Source organism: Microcaecilia unicolor, chromosome 11 (assembly GCF_901765095.1).
Source record: "Microcaecilia unicolor chromosome 11, aMicUni1.1, whole genome shotgun sequence".
Classification (NCBI taxonomy): Eukaryota; Metazoa; Chordata; class Amphibia; order Gymnophiona; family Siphonopidae; genus Microcaecilia; species Microcaecilia unicolor.
Window position 1 is genome coordinate 76,077,823 of NC_044041.1, and position 20,672 is coordinate 76,098,494.

Sequence of the window (20,672 nt, forward strand, 5' to 3'; positions counted from 1 at the left end):
CCCTGAGCAGCCACCCTCCTAAGTAATGCTCCTAGATAACAGGATGAAACACTGAAATGCTTCCATCAAGATGACCCAGTCCAGTCTAGAAGGGAGCATGCTGCCATATGGGAGAACCTGATTTTGAATCATTTCCAGACCCTCCTAGGTCAGTTACAGTCTATGCCTTTCAAATCAATGGAGAATATCACAGCAGACTGGTGCACTGATTTGCTCCTTACTAGAGAATGACACGGGGACAAAGTTTGTCCCCATCCCCACCCCGTCCCCGCAGGTTCTGTCTCCATCCCCGCCCCATCCCCGCAGGTTCTATCCCCGTCCCCGTGGGCTCTGTCCTCATCTACAGAAGCCTTGAAATCTTATGATTTTATATTTAAATCTTTGTATTAAAGTATAAAAAGGAACAGTATGCTGTGCAACTGTTGTGTATAAATTACAAATAGAAAACAATAATAACAATGAGCAGCTATAATAACCCTTCTTCCCACCACCACCCTCTACCCTTCCAACTAGAAAATGACATAGGGACAAAGTTTGTCCCCGTCTCTATGGGCTCTGTCCCCATCCCCGCCCCATCCCTGTGGAATCTGTCCCCGTCCCCACCCTGTCCCCGTGGGATCTGTCCCCGTGAGCTCTGTCCCTGTCCCCATCCCCGTGATTATTGCAGTTCCCCGTTCCCATGTCATTCTCTACTCCTTACACAGTGCCATAGACCCAACAGTCTCAGGCTTTACCCTCGGCTCGTCATATCCAACCATCACAATGTGCTTATCACAGGCTTTCTTGAACTCTATTACTGGTCCCCCCCCCCCCACCCCAGCTGCACCAGGCATTCACAAACAGGTATGTCAGAAGTGACCAGCAAGATTTTTTTGGGGGGGTGGGGGGGTCACTAGTGCTGAATGCTTCCACTGCTGCTGTCTTGCAACTGTGTTATTGGAAGATCTCAGCCAGCTGTCAAATCTAAGAGGGATTTTCCTGCACCCAAAATCTGGTGCCAGTATTTTCACCAGCTGAAACCTGGTGTAACTGCCAGCACCCAACTCATTTGGGCATGAAAATGGTACTCATTTATAAAACCACATGCAACTTTTCAAAACGTTTCTGCCCCTCTCCTAGCCACTCCCCCTTTTGACTTGCAGCTAGAGGATTTAGACACCTGGTCTAATAGAATACCACACAGACAGATGCATGTGCAAATCCCAATTATTTCCAATTAACTGCAAAAATTGATTGGTAACATCAATTAATTGCTAGTTAATAGCTTGTTAAACAATTTATTTGCATTCACATCTTCGCTCTGCCCTAAAATTTGGGTGCCATATATGGAATCTGGGGTAAGATTTCATTCCATCTGGAAACAGGAGGGGCAGCGGGCAACAGCTGCACAGGTAAAAAAAAATCTGGCATATGTGACCACCTTACTTTATTAATGTGAAGCTAATAACAGGGTGCCTGAGGTAATAGGGCAAGAAGGTGTCCATTTTTATAAAGACATATAGAGGGGCATTTTCGAAAGGGACGTCCAAGTTGCGATTTGGACGTCCTTGCAAAATAGCGAGATCCAGGGGTGGGGAAACCTGTATTTTCAAAACAAGATGGACGTCCATCTTTCATTTCGAAAATACTGTCAGGAACGTCCAAATCCTTAAATTGGGACGTCCCTAGATTTGGACGTTTCTGACTTTCGGCAATTTTCGAAACCAAACACGGCCATGTCAAAAATGACCAAATGCAAGCCATTTGATCATGGGAGGAGCCAGCATTTGTAGTGCACTGGTCCCCCTGACATGCCAGGACACCAACCGGGCGCCTTAGGGGGCACTGCAGTGGAATTCATAAATTGCTCCCAGGTACTTAGCTCCCTTACCTTCTGTGCTGAGCCCCCCAACCCCCCTCCAAAACCCACTACCCCCAACTGTATACCACTACCATAGCCCTTACAGGTGAAGGGGCACCTAGATGTGGGTACAGTGGGTTTCTGGTGGGTTTTGGAGGGCTTGCTGTTTCCTCCACAAATGTAACAGGTGGGGGGGATGGGCCTGGGTCCGCCTGTCTGAAGTGCACTGCAGAACCCACTAAAACTGCTCCAGGGACCTGCATGCGCTGTCATGGACCTGAGTATGACATCTGAGGCTGGCACAAAATATTTTGAAAGATGTTTTTTGAGGGTGTGAGGGGGTTAGTGACCACTGGGGGAGTAACGGGAGGTCATCCCCGATTCTCTAAGGTGGTCATCTGGTCATTTCTGGCACCTTTAGGTGCCTTAGTCGTAAGAAAAACAGGTCCGGGTGAAAACATACAAGTGTTCGTCAGGGACGTCCTTGTTTTTTTCGATTATGGATCAAGGACGTCCAAGAGTTAGGCACACCCAAGTCCCGCCTTCGCTATGCCTCCGACACGCCCCCTTGAACTTTGGATGTCCTTGCAATGGACTGCAGTTGGAGATGTCCTAAATCGATCTTTGATTATACCGATTTGGACGTCCCTGGGAGAAGGACGTCCATCTTCTGATTTATGTCGAAAGATGGATGCCCTTCTCTTTCGAAAATGAGCCCAATAGTAGCCCATGTGTAGTTACAAAATATCAGCACAAATTCTGCAGATGCAGCTCCTAGTCTGTGAAAGCTAACATTGGTGATTGGGCCTGAACCAGGTGTAAATGTTAGTGCATAAGGCAGTAGTTTCCAAATTTGGTCCTGAAGGCACCCCAGCCAGTCAGATTTTCAGGATACCCTCAATGAATATTCAGGAGAGAGATTTGCATGCACTGCCTCCACTGCATACAAATCTCTCTCATGAATATTCATTGTGGATAGCCTTAAAACCTGAGTGGCTGGGGTGCCTCCAGGACCAGGTTTGGAAACCACTGGCACAAGGTATGTGTGTATTTTTATTTTATTACAAAATATATGCGTAAATCGCAGCTCCACCCAAACCTCTCCCCTGAACATGCCTAAACATATCATCTAGTCCACAATAGTCAAACGGTCCACAATATCCAAGATGGAGAACAGAAGAGAAGCAGCCCTTTGAGAAAATAGTCTTGATTAACTCTTTAAATCTCCCAAGTGTCAAACAGCATTGCCCGTAATGGCCATGTTTCGCCAGATGGCTGTATCAGGCGAACCCAAGCTGGGTAGCTGTATTTTTTGCCCCTGATGCAAGCTTCTGTCGAAAACATGGCCATGGCAGGCAACACTGTGCGACTCCTGGGAGTTTTAAAGAGTTAATAAAGACTGTTTTCTCAAAGGGCTGCTTCTCTTCTGTTCTCCATCTTGGGTATTGTGGACCGTTTGCCTTTTTGCTTTTCGAGCCTAATTTTAGGCATGACCTAATCTTATAAGAGGCCTTTTACTCATGAAGGAAGTCTATAAAAATTACCTCCTAAAGGCTGAAATGAAGAACCTCCAGAGAAAACCCTTAAAAACACAGAGAAAAAGAACTTTTTATGAAATATAGATTTTCTCCTAAGGCTGTATCGTACCCATGGGACAGGGTTTATCTTAAAGAGCAGCGCCTACCTTCCAGCAGCTGAGCCACAATGTTCCTGCAATTCTACAAGTGGTAGCTCCCTGTACATATCCCCGTGCCACACAGGGAGCACCCAGATTTTGTTACAGAATACTTGTGTAACCCAGCATTGGTATGCCTTACATTTACACCCCCGCAGTTATACCAATAGAGGTAGCATCACTGAGCACCAGGGGCGTAGCCAGACACCCAACTTTGAGTGGGCCTGGACCCAAGATGGGTGGACAGAAGAACCCCTCCCTGTCCCACAGGTGATTTGGTCTCTCCTTGTCTCACCTGCATGCCATCTGCTATTTACAAGGTATGTAGGAGGGACAGTTGTTGGGAGTTTTCAGCTGGTGGGGCTTGGGAATCCCTGCCAGCCACACCATAGGTGTGCTGCTACTGGGTGGGCCTGAGCCCAAAGTGGGTGGGCTCAGGCCCACCTAGGCCTACCCTTGGCTACGCCACTGCTGAGCGCTCCAAAATGCGACAAGGCTGAGTGTAACTTATAGTGTTCTATAAGATGCATGTGTTAACTGGGAAGCAAGGCTGGCTCAACTTTTGCATCAGTGCTCCCGCCCCCCCCCCCCCCCCCATCTGAGATCTGGTAGCTCCCCCTCTCCATGAAGTCTCCCCCCTCCCCCGCCTGTGATAAAGTGCACCAAAATATCGGATCTCAGTCAGGCATCTCTCCCTCCCCCCCTCCCCCCCCTCCCCCCCCCCCCATGCAGGAAGAAGGAAGAGAGAGGGAGAGATGATGGACTGAGATTTTGCTGCCCCTTATCAGCGGGGCCCTGAGCCAGAGTCTCACCCAGTCCATAGGTTGAGCAGCCCTGGTGGGAAACACGCCCATGTCCAGCCCATGCTCTGCCCACATGTAACCCCCACCCCCTTGCATTTGCATACTATAGCACTTCAGCACAGGGCCGTTGAGAGACAAAGCCTGGCTCAGGGAAAACAATCTTGAGGGCCCCACCTCTGCCTGGGCCCTCCACCCGCAGCCCCCCCCCCCCCTCAGAGGAAACATGCTATGGAGAGCTTTGGAATTGGCTTGGCTGAGGAACCGAGTCTTAACTCCGTAGCTGTGTTCAGCCAATCCCCACACCTAAATTCCTGGCTGTTGAAGCCTTCTTCAGTGCTTAATCCTCAGCAACCGTGTCTCTGCAGTGCTCCCTCAGTTGATGCTGAGTCGGCTGTCTTTTTTTCTGCACTCATGCTCATATGTGCCAGCTGGGACACAGGTTAGCGTATTAACACGTTCTCTTCCGCCACAGATCCTTCCTGCCACATCCCCTCCTGCAGCAGAAACAGGAAGTACATCAGGAGAAGGTGGAATGAGGCAAGAAGAAGGACCTGGCACTGACACTTATAGGCATAGTTTCAAAAGAGAAGTACGTCCATCTTTCGACACAAATCGGAAGATGGGCGTCCTTCTCACAAAGTCATCCAAATCGGTGTAATCGAAAGCCGATTTTGGACGTCCCCAACTGCTTTCCGTCGCAGGGATGGCCAAAGTTCATGGGGGCGTGTCAGAGGTAAGTGGCGGTAAGCCTAACACTGGCTTACCGCTCGCTAAACAGGAAGTACCTCTGGGCTACCACAGCAGCCCAGCAGTACTTCCAACTCCTAGCGTGCCATCATATCCAGTGCCCTGCCCGGTTACCGCTGGGTTAGCGCGGGAGCCCTTACCGCCACCTCAATGGGTGGCAGTAAGGGCTCCCCCCCCCCCAAATGGCACGGCAAGTGGAGGATAGCCTAGTGGTTAGTGCAGTGGACTTTGATCCTGGGGAACTGGGTTCAATTCCCACTGCAGCTCCTTGTGACTCTGGGCAAGTCACTTAACCCTCCATTGCCCCAGATACAAAATAAGTACCTGTATATATGTAAACCACTTTGAATGTAGTTGCAAAATACCACAGAAAGGCAGTTTATCAAGTCCCCTTTCCCTTTACTTGCTGCACAACCATTTCCTGCAGAAAAGAGAGACTCATGCCAGCACAGGCCCCCATTTTGCTGCAGCTTGGTAAAAGAGGCCCTAACTATTTAAATGGAAGCAAAAAAAAAGTGTTTGGGGAGAAGGCCGATAATTTCAAAATATGGATAAGCCATGTTTATTTTTATATCTGTATTAATGAACCACACAAGATTATGAACAGAGTAAACATTTTGCTGGTAGCCAATCCCCAGTCCCCCCTAACCCCCTCCCCCTATTACCATATCCAGCACAAACTAGATCTGGTGTACTGTTATCCAGGCCTAGTAGACAAAAGAAAATACGAGATGACTGAGATTAAACAGTGAAGAATTCAAAACCCAACTACGCATTCTGACCAAAATGGTTCCCAGATAGATTGAAATCGCCTCCAACGACCAGGATGATCCCAGCCCGCTAAGTCATGTTTTTGATATGTCAGTCAAATCACAACAGACATGGCCAGGTTCAGGACCTATTGCAATCAATGAAAGCGATTTTGGCTGACAGTTCCCATCCAAAAACCATGGAAGCCATCGTGTTGTCAAAGCTACAAGTTGGCACTGCCAGCAGTTCAGAGCCTCTGCCAACACCACATATCAAAATTTAAATTGCCCCAAAACCCATAAGTCCTACAGTTAAATAAGGGGCCTTTCCTCTTACTCCTTCCACTCCACCTTTTCTCAATCCCAGCTCACCGAAGCACTGCTCCCAGCCATTCTATATTGGAGACAGTTGTCCTCAGTGAGTACCAATGCCCCTTGGGGCTCCTGGGCAGTTGTGGTGGATATTGTCAGAACATGTAGGCATGCACCAGAGGCAGTCACAGGGGACCCAACATGACTAGTACTTGTCACAGCCCTGCCTTGTGATCTCCACAACTGCAGGCCGATTCAGAGACCCAGGCTATGGAAAGGGATGGAGGGGACAAAAGTCAAAACAGGAACAGTATTTCTCAAACTGAACTGGTGGCTTTCCCCTTCCACTCATTATGCCCTCTGCAAACCTCAGATCTTGACCTCATGTTCTAGGAGTAGTAGTTCTCAAACTTTTCCTGGGATGCCCCCTCCACCCATCAATTGGGATTTCAGGGTGTCCTCCATGATTAGGCACAGAATAGGTTTGCTTTTCTGGAGTGTTTCCTCTCTTAAAAATGTTTCTTGTGCTTAGAATGTGTGTGTGTATGGGTGGGGAGGGGGGGGGGTGCTGCATATACTTGTGCCTAGGCATGGGAGGAGGGGTACATGCCTGCTTGATCTATGTTCGACAGGTGCTAGTAGCAGCATCCAGATATTTTTGAACATGAGTCGTCCATGAGGGGAGGGGAAAAGGTTCTGCAACCAGCGCAGGAAAGTGGCTATTTTCTCCATGTAACAGTTTTTACCAAGAGGCTTGCCTTTCACATTTATTTCAATTTCAATGGGGGAAGCAGAAGGATGGCTTTTGTTGAGGTGGCTTCAAGTCCAATGTTGCTGGGAATGGAAGGGAAAAGAGCCCAAGACCTCCTCCTTCCATTCCTGGCCAAATCCCCATTGACAAGTTAGACAAACAGGGCATTCTGTGCCTCTACAGTCTTTGCCCAGCCAGACACACAATGCAAATCCATTATCCAATGGAAGAGAGAAAGGCTTTAGGTGGTGGGGGGGAAATAGAGAGAGAATAACTTACCAATGACACAACACACACAAGTGCTCAATACAGGAGCCCCCTATTGTGTCTGGCTAGTAGAGCTGGGTCTAGCCCCCCATGAATAGCTCATTGTGTCTGAGCTGTCCATCTCTATCAGCCCACCCTCGCTCTACCCAGCTAGTCTATACAGCCAGCATCAGATGGGCTTTGCAAAAGCAATGGGAATTTGGAAGGCTCTTGGCTTCTAATTAAATCCACCCCCCTCCCCCAACACCCTTCCTCTGGACTCACTTTGGTTTCCAACCCTATTCAGAAGCTGAAGAATGCATGAAAAATAAGAACTCTGCGTACACATGTTAACATCTTTCTCATGTGTCTCTGAGCATATTCAGAGTTTACCCTGGAAGGTACCAGCTCAGCCCATGAAGGACTGCTAATGTAGGATGGACAGGACCAGAGCGTGCAGAGGCTGGATTGCCAAATGCTTTGATTATTGTTATTTTTAACAGGCCAATCGAATGCTGGTTTGTGCCAAGGTGTCTGTCAACTTGTAGTTCTGATGTATTTTGTGTGCAGGGTGGAATGAGGAAAGGGAACAGGACAGTCAACCTGTCAGTAAAAAATATGATTTTTTTTGGATACCCATATCTATCACAAACATATGCATATGAGTAGGATGTTGATATATCTGATCTAGATGTTCCTAGTTCCACTGAATGCATAACCATACATATATAGTTATATATAGAAATTGTGAATATCAGCTCTATGGGGTCCTTTTACTGTGGTGCGCCGAAAAGTGGCCTGCGCTGGTGCAGACGTGTGCATTGGGCGTACAGGTCCATTTTTCAGTGCACCTGCAAAAAAGGCCCTTTTTTTTTGTTTGGCCGAACATGGATGTGCAACAAAATGAAAATCAGCACACAACCATTTTGGGCTTGAGACCTTACCACCATCCGTTCACTTAGCAGTAAGATCTCATGTGCTAACTGGGCGTTAAGTGTCAGCCCACGTGCAATGCCGATTACTGCCCAGTTAGCGTCACGTACCGTAACTTTTTCCAGCATGCGTAGTGGGCGAACATAAAAAATGAAATTACCACCCAGGCCATGCGGTAGCCAGGGGGTAGTTCTGATTTGGCGTTCATTGGGTGCGCATAGGCACCTACGTGGCTTAGTAAAAGGGTCCCTATATGTACAGTTTATTCATTTGGCTCCAAACCAGATTAGATCTGTTTTTCTGCATCCAAGCCAAAATTATGTTTTATATATATATATTTAATCTATCCACCCGATATTTAAAACCATTTAAATGGCCAGGAGCAGCTCCTGGCTGGTTAAATTTATTTATTTAAAAACTTTTATTCCTCTTAATCCAAAGTTCTTAGTGGATTACAAATAAACATACGTACATAAGTACATAAGTACATAAGTAGTGCCATACTGGGAAAGACCAAAGGTCCATCTAGCCCAGCATCCTGTCACCGACAGTGGCCAATCCAGGTCAAGGGCACCTGGCACGCTCCCCAAACGTAAAAACATTCCAGACAAGTTATACCTAAAAATGCGGAATTTTTCCAAGTCCATTTAATAGCGGTCTATGGACTTGTCCTTTAGGAATCTATCTAACCCCTTTTTAAACTCCGTCAAGCTAACCGCCCGTACCACGTTCTCCGGCAACGAATTCCAGAGTCTAATTACACGTTGGGTGAAGAAAAATTTTCTCCGATTCGTTTTAAATTTACCACACTGTAGCTTCAACTCATGCCCTCTAGTCCTAGTATTTTTGGATAGCGTGAACAGTCGCTTCACATCCACCCGATCCATTCCACTCATTATTTTATACACTTCTATCATATCTCCCCTCAGCCGTCTCTTCTCCAAGCTGAAAAGCCCTAGCCTTCTCAGCCTCTCTTCATAGGAAAGTCGTCCCATCCCCACTATCATTTTCGTCGCCCTTCGCTGTACCTTTTCCAATTCTACTATATCTTTTTTGAGATACGGAGACCAGTACTGAACACAATACTCCAGGTGCGGTCGCACCATGGAGCGATACAACGGCATTATAACATCCGCACACCTGGACTCCATACCCTTCCTAATAACACCCAACATTCTATTCGCTTTCCTAGCCGCAGCAGCACACTGAGCAGAAGCTTTCAGCGTATCATCGACGACGACACCCAGATCCCTTTCTTGATCCGTAACTCCTAACGCGGAACCTTGCAAGACGTAGCTATAATTCGGGTTCCTCTTACCCACATGCATCACTTTGCACTTGTCAACATTGAACTTCATCTGCCACTTGCACGCCCATTCTCCCAGTCTCGCAAGGTCCTCCTGTAATCGTTCACATTCCTCCTGCGACTTGACGACCCTGAATAATTTTGTGTCATCGGCGAATTTAATTACCTCACTAGTTATTCCCATCTCTAGGTCATTTATAAATACATTAAAAAGCAACGGACCCAGCACAGACCCCTGCGGGACCCCACTAACTACCCTCCTCCACTGAGAATACTGGCCACGCAATCCTACTCTCTGCTTCCTATCTTTCAACCAGTTCTTAATCCATAATAATACCCTACCTCCGATTCCATGACTCTGCAATTTCTTCAGGAGTCTTTCGTGCGGCACTTTGTCAAACACCTTCTGAAAATCCAGATATACAATATCAACCGGCTCCCCATTGTCCACATGTTTGCTTACCCCCCCAAAAAAATGCATTAGATTGGTGAGGCAAGACTTCCCTTCACTAAATCCGTGCTGACTTTGTCTCATCAGTCCATGTTTTTGTATATGCTCTGCAATTTTATTCTTAATAATAGCCTCCACCATCTTGCCCGGCACCGACGTCAGACTCACCGGTCTATAATTTCCCGGATCTCCTCTGGAACCCTTCTTAAAAATCGGAGTAACATTGGCTACCCTCCAGTCTTCCGGTACTACACTCGATTTTAGGGACAGATTGCATATTTCTAACAGTAGCTCCGCAAGTTCATTTTTTAGTTCTATTAATACTCTGGGATGAATACCATCAGGTGATTTACTACTCTTCAGCTTGCTGAACTGACCCATTACATCCTCCAAGGTTACAGAGAATTTGTTTAGTTTCTCCGACTCCCCCGCTTCAAATATTCTTTCCGGCACCGGTGTCCCCCCCAAATCTTCCTCGGTGAAGACCGAAGCAAAGAATTCATTTAATTTCTCCGCTACGGCTTTGTCCTCCTTGATCGCCCCTTTAACACCATTTTCGTCCAGCGGCCCAACCGACTCTTTGGCCGGTTTCCTGCTTTTAATGTATCTAAAAAAATTTTTACTATGTATTTTTGCTTCCAACGCTAATTTCTTCTCAAAGTCCTTTTTTGCCCTCAAGATACTGACAAACATATAGAAAATGTCTTCATAGACATTCATTCTTAACAAGTTAATTCCATGGTCAAGAGTTCCTTCTTTCTCATGAGGAATCTGAGAAGAATTAGAACATTTTTTGAAACTGAACAGTTTAAATTACTAGTTCAAGCTTTACTTTTGTCGAGCTAGGTGTGGTCTTCAATGTCTATAGACAATCCAAAATACTGCAGTCAGGTTAATTTACTCTTTACGTAAATATGATAGGTTTTCTAAATTCTATGTGGACCTTCATTGGCTCCCCACAGAGGCCAGGATTTTGTTTAAATTTTCTTGTTCATTATTTCATGTTTTACGTGGTGACTATCCTGAGTATTTATTGGCTCATTTTGAATTTTCAAGATTTGCTAGGAGCAGAAAAACCATGCATTGCTCCTGCAGCAGCCCGGCGGTAGTTCTGGATTGGCATGCGGTAAACCCGTGGTGGGTTTACCGCTGCTTAGTAAAAGGGCCCCAAAATCTTCTATTCTCAAGGTATGAGACAAACCATTTCAAAACCTTGCTTTTGATACCAATTGATTGTAATCTATTAAGCAAAATGGCATGATTAATGGTTTCAGACGCAGCTGGCACATCCAGTATAACCAATAAAAAATGCTGACCCTTTACTAAAGCCAAATAATGATAACAATAAAGTTTTGGTGTCGTGATGTGAGTGAAAACCAAATTGATTAGAATGCAGAACATCATTTACATAAAAAAAAAATGCACTTAACCGGCAATCCAGAAATATTCAGCAGGAGATTGCCAGTTATCTCCTGCTGAATATTGCTGGTTAGTGCTTAGCATGTAACTGGTTATATCATGCAATATAACCAGCTATCTGCTAATATTCTGTGTATCACTGGATAAGTTTGGCGGCCAAATTCAGCTACCGAAATAGCAGGCCTATCTTTGGTCAGTTTCAACTTAACCATCCAGCTGAATATTGGCTTGGCCAGTTAGGTTGAAACCAGCCAAAAACACCCAGATATTCAATGCCGGTCACCGGAAATGGCCTGGCATTGAATATCCGGGCTCAGAGCCAACTGCGGGAGTCAACCTGGCTAACTCCTGTAGTCTGATTATTGAGCCCTATATATAGTTAACAACACCTCTCCAGAATGCCCTACCATGCCACTTCCACTCTACATTCCATTCCCGGCATTTATATCCCGCCTATATCCAAAAGAAATCAAAGTGGGTAACACTAAAATTAAATACAGACTAAAAGCTATAAAATCAGAAATATTTATCAAAGAAAAATGTTTTCAGTGCTTTTCTAAATTCTAAATATGTATCTATATTCCATATTTGAACTGAGATAGAATTCCACAATTTAATAGCAAGATAGCTAAAAGAACTATCATGAAAACGCTTACAACGGATCTTATTGACAGCCAGATAACCTAAATTTAACAAGTAATTAGAACAGGTAGACGATTGAATTGACGGATTGATTATCAAGGAAACATGGTCCAAAGGACAATAGCCATAAAAGATTTTAAATGTCAGGCAAGCCATCTTAAAATCGATTCGAGCCCTAACAGGTAGCCAGTGTAGGTCTTTCAAGAATGGAGTAGTACGATCAAACTTCTTACTGCAAAAAAATCAATCTGGCAGCACAATTCTGTAAAAATTGCAGCCTAGCTTGAATAGTCTGTTGAATACCAGCATATAGGACACTGCAGAAATGTACTTGAGGCAGAATGATTGCTTGAACCATTACCCTAAACTGGTCAGAAAAAAAGATGATCCAATTTCCCTAAGCTATCACATTTTAAAAAAGATCCTTCTACTTAAACTTTTAACTTGGCATTCCATCATCAACTGTGAATCTAAAATGAAACCAAACACCCTAGAAGTGGTTTTGAAACTCAAACAATCCCCTGTCCTGAGTGCACTACTATCAGGTATTATTTACTAAAATATAATATTTTAGTTTTAGCAGTATTAACTTTTAGCACATTTTGTGATACCCATAAATATGCTTTTTCTGTACAATCTATAATTAAATTCTCTGCTACAGTGCCCATAGGCACAGCATAGGAGGAAACATCTAGCACTATACCCACCGCAGACTATACATATGGGGGTAAGTCTATAACATGGCATATGGCATTAACGCATCACCCCTTTACCTCTCATGCTTGAATTGATCTTTCTACCCAACGTACTCAACAAGTTACTTCATCATTTATGAACTTTAATGTTAAACTGTTTTGTATTTCTCTTGCCGGAAATGGTGATTATCATTACGGCATAATGTAAGCCACATTGAGCCTGCAAAAAGGTGGGAAAATGTGGGATACAAATGTAACAAATAATATAAACAAATATGAAATTAGATGCCTTGATGCTGGTCAATCACATACACCCTGCTACAGTTAGGCACTATTTGTGCACATATATTATAGAATACAGTAATACCTCGGTTTTCGTTGACTTCAGTTATCGTCGGTTTCAGTTTTTGTTGATTTTTTCTGCAAGAAATTTGTCTCAGATTTTATCGGCATGCCCACATGACCTTGCTGCTAATTTTGCGAAAGCGCGTTCTCCTGCTCAGTGTGGCGTTGTTTCTCGTTGTGTGAGCATCACCCCGTGCGTCTAGCCAAACAATTCCATTGCTTTCCAGTGTTTTTGTGCTTTTTTAATTCTTGCCTCGGTTTTCGTCGGTTTTGGATTTCACTGATTGTTTTCGGACGGATTATCGAAGAAAACCGAGGTATCACTGTACTAACATTTAAACGCATACAATGCACACATATGTGCATAAGTGCTGAATGCACTATTCTATAACACACAAGTCACTTAGCACATAAGTGCAAGGAGCATGTACACAATAAGTTATGTGCTAAAGTGTCACATTTAGCCATGAACAGTTATGCTTGCTATAGACCATGGTGCCAAGATTCCACTTATAGAACAGTAGCATAAATTGGCATTGACACGCTTATATGTAGACAGGCCCACTTACGGTAGGTCTATGACTATCATAAGTTGGTATGCCTACGTGTGGCGTTCAGCACATGCAACATAGTATTCTTTAAGAGTGTGCATGTAAGGAGGAGGCGTGCCCATGTACCACCATAATATAACATAACGTGGACCGCATCCAGCTTCTCCTACATAAGCGCACAACTATGAAACGGACTCCCAAATGCTGTGAGAACAATCCATGACCACTTAAACTTCAGAAAATCACTCAAAACTCACCTCTTCAAAAAGGCCTATCCCACCGATCCAACATAGATCCCAGCAACACAGCATAACTAATGATCGTACTGGACAATTTATAATCTTCACTTCCGTCGACCCCTTGATGCTTGATCCACACCTACCTCATCTGACCACAATATAACTTTGTATCTGTTATCAACCAAATTGGCAACAGCCTCTACGGTACTATGTAAGCCACATTGAGCCTGCAAATAGGTGGGAAAATGTGGCGTACAACTGTAACAAATAAATAAATAACCTTCAAAATCTGCTCGCTGGTATACAGAATAATATTTGGCCTCTCACCAAGCTACATGACCAACCTAATAGACTTAGCAATCTGAAACACAAACAAATCAGCAAGATCCTACCTCACCCAGTGGCGTAGCTAGGTGGGGCGCCAGGGGAGCGACCGCTCCCCCAAATGGAGTTCTGCCGGCGCTGGTGCCTATTTATTATTTTGTCCAGTTGCACTGAAAATGTGCGCTGGCGGAAGTCTGTTCTCAGTCCCCCTGCGCCGTCAACCTGCCTCATCCTGCCTCCGCTTCTGACCTCACCCTCTACTTCCCATCATTTCAAGACATCAAATTCAAATCGACTCTCGCAGCTAGTTTTTCCTTTATCTGTGCCAAAACCTGGAATACACTTCCAAAAGACCCAGTGTGTTTTTTCTAGCAAAAAAGGTGCCGGTACTCAAATGCCAGGCCACCCTTCAGGGGTGGGGTGATCACTGAGGGGCCCATCCTAACCAGTCCCCTGCAACCAGTCACAGAATCTATGACATGGCAGAATTGGTGTGTAGAACATGATCTCTTTCATTAAAACTTGGGGTCCATGGGTCAATTTTAGCAGACAACGGAAAAGGTGCCGGTACTCAGTACCCCCAAGTACCCCCTCAAAAAAAGCCCTGAAAAGACCTAAAACTGAAAGACAACTATCTAACCTTCTGAAAACACCTAAAGGCTCGTCTGTTTAAAAAACACATCCCCAATGAACCAATCTAACCTTCCAGCGACCCACAAACTAGACAGTTGGAACAGAAAAAGCACAAGCTCACAACGACCAACTGGGACCAAAACACTTAACACACCTTCAAAAATTTACAACCCAACCCACCCCACGAATTACAAACCCACTGTCCTCTAGAACAGCAACCCAGCCTGACCAATGATTTAATCTTATTCGACCATGTTATGACCTTGACACTTTTTGTAACTCTCTAACAACGAAGCATATAAACCACAACGATTCTTCTAAGGTCTTAACCTGATTCAATACATTCGCAAGAGACCTCTACAGACTATCACTGTCTCTTTTGAACTGTTATTGCCACTCAATACCTTGTAACCACCCCATTGTTCCGTGTAAGCCACATTGAACCTACCAAGAGGTGGGAAAATGTGGGATACAAATGCAATAAATAAATAAATAAATAAATAAATAAAATGTGTTTGTAGCTAACAGAGGGGCCCTTTTACAAAGCGACGGTAAGTCCAATGTGGGCTTACCACACACAAATCTAGAGCTACTGCCGGCCCAATGTGGGTGCCGGCAGTAGTCCCAGCCCCAGTGTATACCATTTCCTGCATTTGGGATAATAAGGCTGTATTTTTTTAGCGTGGTGCTAACCCAGTGGTAGTCGGGCAGCACCACACACTACTTGGTTATCATTGGGTTAGTGCGGGAGCCCTTACCGCCACCTCAATGGGTGGTGATAAGTGCTCCCCCTCACATGGCCACACGGTAATCTTACTCAATGGCCATGGCTATTTTCAGCCTTTTTTACTGCTGCAGTAAAAAAAAAAAAGGCTGCAGTGCTCAGCAAAAATGGCCCTCACTGCTAGCGCAGGGCGCTTTTTACCACAGCTTGTAAAAAGGACCCCAGAGTGATCATCTCCCCCCCCCCTTTGAGATTTTATTCAGTTGTGAACCTGTTAGACCATTTGTATAGGCAGTATATCAAATAAAGTGAATGTGAACGAATGCTCCCCTTATAGAATAATGCGTAGTGCATTTGCATGTATAAATGTCAATTCAGGCACCATTTAAGCACACAAGGCAGGCGTAACTGTACATGCCCAGTTATAGAATGCCCTGATATTGAAGTTAACTGGCACCCATTAAAATTTTTGGAGCCCTTTTATGAGACAGTGGTAAGCCCCACGCTCGCTAAAAGGGAAGTAGCACGAGGCTACCACAGTTCCCTCCCCCAATGTGTGCCATTTCCGGTGCTGCTTAAATATTTCCATTTTTGTACCACCCGGCAGTAATTGGGCAGTGCCGTACGCTGGCCGGTTACCATCGGGTTACTGCTGGAGCCCTTACCGCCACACGGCCATTTCTTTAAGAAAAGGGAAACCTGCCATTACCCACTGCTGTAAAAGGGGGCCTTGATGTGCATTAAAAGCATGCACCGACGCCAGCGCAGACCCCTTTTGTCGCAGTTTCGTAAAAGGATCATGGGGGTATCTGGCTGTGCACTATTCTATAAGGCATGGCGCATGTAACTCAAAAGGGGCGTGGGCATGGGCATGTCAGGGGCATTCTGAATATTTGTGCACGTAGTTACATGATACGGCCTCAGAACGCCTAACTCGGGTGTCAGCATTTACACCAGGTGTAAGTCTGGCACCCAAAGTTAGGCACAGGAATCGGTGCTAAGTGCAGTTCTGTAAAGGACACGTGTCCTTTATAGAATCGTGTTCAGCGCTGACTTTTCTAGCACCAAATTTTGAGTGTCACGTGTAGAATTCCCCTCATAATGGCCCCTGATATTTAAAAAGCACACACACACTTAGACACTTGATAGCATGCCAAACATCTAAAGAGAGAGAGACCGACCTGGTGACCTTACCTTAATGGTTAATTGAGCCATCTTAACCATTATTTATTTATTTGTTTGTTGCATTTGTACCCCACATTTTCCCACCTATTTGCAGACTCAATGTGGCTTACATAGTACCGTCAGAAGCGTTTGCCTAGTCGGTTGATAACAGATACAAGTTGTATAGTGATAGTATGAGGTATTAGTGGAGGGTCGGAAGGGATGAAGATTGCGTGTTGTCCAGTACAATTATAGTCTTGCTATGTTGCTGCGTGAAGAGGTTTACGTGGGGTCATTATGAAGGCGTTGGTAAAGTTGATTAGATCATCTTTGGTGTGCCTCTTGGGCTTACATAATCAGAGGGATTCTTGGGAGGAGCGTAAATGGCTTTGCTGTCATTAGACAAGACTAGGCAGTTGCCTTGGGCAGCAGCAGTTTCTAAGGGACAGCAAAGAGTCCTTGCTAAACAGTAGACCCTAACAGTCACACACAAATAGAAGCAGATAAACTTTGTTTTGCCTGTATGTGTGTATAATATTTAAAAGTATGATGCCCAATTATGTGTTTTTACTGCACTGTAATGTTGGGCTGATCATGATTTGTTTTAGCTCAGTTATCTAAATCTTGATCAGGGAGGCAGGCTTGGGGCCTAGGGTGCCCTGCTGTTGTACCAACATCTCTGTGTGCATTGGTCTTTTTATCTTGACTCTTCTCCCCTCTCCCTATTGCACTCCCGTGACCCCCTTTCTCCACTGGGCCTATTTCCACCCCTTCCTACCTTCCTTACTTTCAGTCCTACTCCACCTGCTTTTGTGAGCAGAAATGCCCCAACATTCTCCTTTCTGTCCAAAAACAAGTGTTCTGAACCCAATCCTCCAACACACACAGCCAGTTAGGTTTTCAGGATAGCCACAATGAATATGTATAAGATACATTTCCCTGAGCTAGCTCCATTGTATGTAAGCTTTCTCATACATATTCATTGTAGATATCCTGAAAATCTGACTGGCTAGGTGTGTTCTGAGGGCTGGAATGAGAACCCCTGGTCTAAACTATATAACTCAGTTCATCAGTTACTTCCCACATCATCACATAAGCTTCCTGACTCATCTTTCTAGGTTGTGATTTTTCAACAGGTATTGTGGTAACAAAATAACATATTTTGTAATTATTCAAGTAAAAAATTGGGGATTATCACTAGGTCTCTGTCTCCCAATTTGAAACAAAAAAACACATCCAAACGAATGAAGTATAAATCAAAGGGCAACAGACTTCTTTCCTGGAATCACAATCTTCAGTGTAAAGAGACTGGTTTCTGCTTTTGGCTGGAAAACAAGATAAGATCTTCATCCCAGGCTCATGCACTGTAAAACTGTGTGGAGGAGAGCATGTTGATACAGAAAAAACATCTCATTGTTGAGGATTTGGGGGAGACCCATATAGTGCTCTCTGCTTTGGGGGAGGGAGCCAGATCCCTTATTTTGTACTCCAAAACTGTAAAGCAGGGGTTCTCAACTTAGTCCTCAGGACACACCTAACCAGCCAGGTTTTCAGGATATCCACAATAAATATGCATGAAATAGATTTGCATAGAATGGAGGTAGTGCATGCAAATTTATCTCATGCATATTCATTGTGGATATCCTGAAAACCTGACTGGCCATCAGGCTTATTTTTAAAAGAGAAGGGCGCCCATCTTTCGACACAAATCAGGAGATGGGCGTCCTTCTCCCAGGGTTGCCCAAATCGGCATAATCGAAAGCCGATTTTGAGCGTCCTCAACTGCTTCCCGTCGCGGGGACGACCAAAGTTCATGGGGGCGTGTCGGCACTGTAGCAAAAGCAGGACTGGGGCATGATTCGGAGATGGGCATCCTCGACCGATAATGGAAAAAGAAGGGCGTCCCTGATGAGCACTTGAGCAACTGTACTTGGTCCATTTTTTCTTACGACCAAGCCTTAAAAAGGTGCCCAAACTGACCAGATGACCACCAGAGGAAATCAGGGGTGACCTCCCCTTACTCCCCCAGTGGTCACCAACCCCCTCCCACCCTAAAAAAATATTTTTTGCCAGCCTCTATACCAGCCTCAAATGTCATACCCAGCTCCATGACAGCAGTATGCAGATCCCTGGAGCAGTTTTAGTGGGTGCAGTGCACTTCAGCCAAGCAGACCCAGGCCCATCCCCCCCTACCTGTTACACTTGTGGTGGTAAATGTGAGCCCTTCAAAACCCACCACAAACCCACTGTACCCACATGTAGGTGTCCCCCTTCACCCCTTAGGGCTTTGGTAGTGGTGTACAGTTGTGGGGAGTGGGTTTTGGGGGGGTTGGGGGGCTCAGCACACAAGGTAAGGGAGCTATGCACCTGGGAGCAATTTTTGAAGTCCCCTGCATTGCCCCCTAGGGTGCCCGTTTGTTGTCCTGGCATGTCAGGGGGACCAGTGCACTACGAATGCTGGCTTGGATTTGGTCGTTTCTGAGATGGGCGTCCTCGGTTTCCGTTATCGCCGAAAATCGGGGACGACCATCTCTAAGGACGGCCATCTCTAAGGTCAACCTAAATTTTGCGATTTGGGCGTCCCCGACCATATTATCGAAATGAAAGATGGACGCCCATCTTGTTTCGATAATACGGGTTTCCCCGCCCCTTCGCCGGGACATCCTGCAAGGACATCCTCAGAAAACTTGGATGCCCCTTTTGATTATGCCCCTCTATGTGTGTCCCAAGGACCATGCTGAAAACCCCTGCTCTAGAGGGAGGTGAATTTTCCCATTGCAATTCCTGATTCACTCCACACTCACCTATCTTTGTTTTGTTTTGTGTTTGCAGGGGACATCTTGGTTTCCACACCATTCAAACTCTGTAATATCTCGTCCTCCCCATCCCCAAGCACCCGAAAAGGTCCATATGACAAGAAAGAGGAAGCCTGGAATTCACAGACCATGGATACTGCGTAACCTCCTGTTCATTCTCCAGAGCCACAGCAATGCCTCCTCTATATGACCCTATTTGGATCTTGCGTGAACGTCTATGGGCACCCCCTTCACAAAAGTAAGACAGATGAGCCAAAATGAAGCCATCAGAAGCATGAATCCAAAAGGGGAAACCACCTTAAAAATGAGAAACCATAGGAAGCAGACTGAACATTTTAAGACCTGTTCCAACTTTTGACTCTCTAGTTTGCACATACTGTCTGGCTGAAATGGGGCAATTTTGGGCATAGTTGCTAGCTGGTGGCTCAGTAGGTGGAACCGTGCTTCTCTTTGGCTTGTGTGAAGAAAGGCTCACCACCTTGTGCTAGGCATGAAAACAGAGACAAGATTCCTGGTAAATATGGCCTGCTAATTGGGTTCCTTCCACAAGCAAAAAGGAGACCAACTCCACAGCGACTCAAGGACTGAACTCTTGCAACGTGAAGGTAATGTGCTGGGATTTCTCTTTATTTATCAATCTTATCATAAGCTGTAGAGCAGTAGAGTACAGAGTTTGCTCAGAACAGATAGAGATTCGAGCTCAGAAGTCCCCATGTTGTTTAAAATTAAGAATGTGCCCCAGTCTGCACAGCACCGAACAAGGTAATCTAAAGGGGATCCTATATATATGGTGTCTAACTGGCTTAGATTCTCCTACATTTTTTAATATCTGCTAGCTGTTGGCATATTTTGGTGCTTGTGGGTGGGATCCAGAGTCTAGATCAATGTACCACTTCAGTTTCCACCCACAAGCACCATTTTAAAAATGTAGGAGAGTCTAAGTCAGTTATGAGAGCTCTGTCCAAGCAGACGTTGGATCACAGCTATAGAATGTTGACCCAGAATTTAATATGTAGGTTGGCACCATCATACCAAGTCTACCTGGCCAACTATTTCTTAAGGAAGTAAAAGGAGCAGCCTGACCATTGTTTGACTATCCCTACTGAAATCTGCTATCTGCAAAGCGGGACGTGGCTGGCCATGACCCGCTGAAAACCTGTGGTTAGCAGCTAGCTGGTTATATCGTGCAATATAACCAGCTATCCACTGATTTTCAGCGTGAGTTTGGTGGCCATATTTAGCCACTTGAATACCTGGAATATCTTTGGCTAGTTCAAACTTAACCGGCCAGCACTGAATATCGGCTT

General features: G+C 45.2%; 1 protein-coding gene across 2 annotated transcripts in view; it reads left to right on the forward strand.

Annotated features, from left to right (window-relative positions):
- The window catches only part of LOC115480561 (retinal homeobox protein Rx1-like), a 118,289-nt gene that overhangs the window by 44,251 nt on the left and 53,366 nt on the right, over positions 1 to 20,672 (forward strand). For both annotated transcript variants that reach the window (XM_030219326.1, XM_030219325.1), the window contains exon 2: positions 19,382 to 19,970. The gene's annotated coding sequence lies outside the window, so the exon portion shown is untranslated. The remainder of the gene's footprint in view (positions 1 to 19,381; positions 19,971 to 20,672) is intronic.